Source organism: Pongo pygmaeus, chromosome 13, assembly GCF_028885625.2.
Source record: "Pongo pygmaeus isolate AG05252 chromosome 13, NHGRI_mPonPyg2-v2.0_pri, whole genome shotgun sequence".
Lineage (NCBI taxonomy): Eukaryota > Metazoa > Chordata > Mammalia > Primates > Hominidae > Pongo > Pongo pygmaeus.
In genome coordinates, this window is record NC_072386.2 from 120072030 (window position 1) to 120075017 (window position 2988).

The following is a 2988-nucleotide window of genomic DNA, read 5'->3' on the forward strand; positions in this document are numbered from 1 at the left end:
GCTCTGTCAGCCAGGCTGGAATGCAATGGCACAATCTCAGCTCACTGCAACATCTGCCTTCCAGGTTCAAGCGATTCTCATGCCTCAGCCTCCCGAGTAGCTAGGATTACAGGCATGCACCATCACACCTGACTAATTTTGTATTTTTAGTAAAGACAAGAGTTTCACCATGTTGGCCAGGCTGGTCTCAAACTCCTGACCTCAGGTGATCCACCCGCCTCGGCCTCCCAAAGTGCTGGGATTACAGGCATGAGCCACTGCGCCCGGCCACTACATCATTTTTTTTCAAGTTGCATTTTAATTAAATTCCTTTTGGAGAACAGTTCTATGAATTTTATCTCAAGCATCAATTTGTGTAACCACCATCACTATCAGCATCCAGAACAGTTCTATCACCTGAAGAGGCTTCCTCTTCCTATCTTTTTGCAGCCATGCCCTGGCCTCACCCCTAACCCCTGGCAACCACTGATCTCCATCTCTATATTTTGACTTTTGGAGGGTGTCATATGAATGGAATTGTGTAGTGTGTGATCTTTTAAGATTGGCTATTTTTTCACTCAGCGTTATGGTCTTGAGCTCTGTCCAAGGTGTTGCCTCTATCAATTCTTGGCTCCTCTTTATTACAGAGTGATAGTCCACGGTATGGATGGATCACAGTTTGTTTATGCATTCATCCACTGAAGGGCATTTGGGTTGTTTCCAGGCTATTCCAAATAAAGCTTCTATGAACATTCATGTGTATGTCTTTGCATGGACCTAAGTTTTCATTTCTCTGGGATAAATGTCCAGGAGTAGGGTGGCTACATCATACTATATGAATATGGTTCACTTTTTTTTCACATGAAGTTTTTAGTTTATTAATGTTCTCATGAAAAATTCATAATGGCCACAGATAACATCATTGCAGCACCTTTACTCCTTCGGCTGTGATCCAATCTCCAGCTCACTTTTTGCCAGCACCAACATTGGCCTTTGCAGTCCCCCTGACTTTCTTCATTCTGTTCTTGCGTTCCTTTCGTTGCTTTCTTGAGGTCTTTTTCTTCTCATACAGGCCATGTCTTGCAAGTCTATGTTTGGGTTCATTTTTCTTTGCATAATCCAGGGAATCATGAATCATGCCAAAGCCAGTCGTCTTGCCACCACCAAAATGAGTTCTGAATCCAAATACAAAGATGACATCCGGTGTGGTCTTGTAATTTTGGCTAGTCTTTCCCGAATTTCTGTCTTAGGCACTGTTGCCTTCCCGGGATGAAGGACATCAATGACCATTTGTTTCCTCTGAAGTCGTCGGTTGGTCATGAACTTTCTAGTGCCGATAGTTACAGTGTCGTTCATGATGGCAGCCTATCCTCAGACAGCCAGGGAGGAAAAGAGCGAATACGGTTCACTTTTTAAGAACATGCCAAACTGTTTTCCAAAGTGGCTCTATCATTTCGCATCCTCACCAGCAATATACAAGGGTTCAAGTTGCTCTGCAAACTTGTCAACATTTGGAATTACCAGTATTTCTTTTAGCCATCTAAGGAGGTGGGGAGTGATATCCCATTGTGATTTTGACTTATATTTCCTTGGAGGCTAATAATGGTTGAGCACCTTTTCATAGGTTCAGTTGTCATCCCTGTATCTTCTCTGATGGAGTGTCTGTATGAGTCTTTTTTTCCACTTTTAATTAGTTTTTTTTTTTTTTAACTGTTGAGTTGTTAGAGTTGTTTATAGTTTCTGGATACAAGTCTTTTGTCAGAGATGTGATGTGCAAATATTTTTTCATAGTTCATTCTCTTATCAGTGTCTTTCTTAGAGCAAAAGTTGTAAATTTTTATGAGCTGAAATTTATCATTTTTTTCTTTATGGATTAGGCTTCATTGTCATATCTAGGAACTCTTTGTCTAATGCCAAGTCCCAAATTTTGTTTTGTTTTGTTTTAAGACACAATCTTGTTCTGTTGACCAGGCTGGAGTGCAGTGGGCAATCTCGGCTCACCACAACCTCCATCTCCCAGGCTCAAGTGATCCTTCCACCTCAGCCTCCAGAGAAGCTGGTACTATAGGTATGCACCACCAAATCCAGCTAATTTGTGGGAGAGACGGTGTCTCACTATAGACCCCATCTCTTTAGTATTTTTTAGTAGAGATGGGCCTCACCATATTGCCCAGGCTGGTCTTAAACTCCTGGGCTGAAGCGATCCTCCCAAACCAGCCTCCCAAAGTGCTGGGATTATAGGCATGAACCACTGTGCCCAGCCCCAAAGATCTTCTCCTAGGTTTCCTTCTAAAAGTTCTTCACAGTTATAGATCTTATGTTTAGGTCTGTGATCCACTGTGAGAAGATCTTTGTATATGGTGTGAGGTAAAAGTCAAGATTCATATTTTGCATACGAGTGTCCAATTATCCCTCAGTATTTATTAAATGAAGAAATGAAAAGCACAAAGGATCTGACAGCAAGGCTGGCAAAGTGAGGGAGGTCAAGACTGTGTAGTAATCAATGAATAAAGAAAACTTTTTTTCAATATATGAAGTTTCAACAAATGATGAACAATTGGATATCTTTTTTTTTTTTTTTTTTTTTGTGACAGGGTCTCACTCTGTTGCCTAGGCTGGAGTGCAACAGTGCGATCTCAGCTCACTACAACCTCCACCTCCCAGGTTCAAGCGATTCTTGTGCCTCAGCCTCCCAAGTAGCTAGGATTACAGGTGTGCACCACCATGCCTAGCTAATTTTTGTATTTTTAGTGGAGACGGGGTTTCACCATGTTGGCCAGGCTGGTCTCGAACTCCTGACCTCAAGTGATTTGCCCACATGGCTTCCCAAAGTGTTGGGATTATAGGTGTGATCCACTGTGCCTGGCCAGATTTTTTTTTTTTTTTTTTTTTCTGATACAGTGTCTCTCTCTCTCTCTCACCCAGGCTGGAGTGCAAACAATCATGGCTCACTGCACCTCAGCCTCTCAAGTAGCTCAGACTGCAGGCATGTGCCACCACACCCGGCTG

General features: G+C 42.5%; 1 pseudogene; it reads right to left on the reverse strand.

Moving 5' to 3' along the window:
* Positions 1-829: 829 nt before the first annotated feature.
* LOC129043903 (small ribosomal subunit protein eS24-like) lies at positions 830-1336 on the reverse strand (annotated as a pseudogene).
* Positions 1337-2988: the final 1652 nt, after the last annotated feature.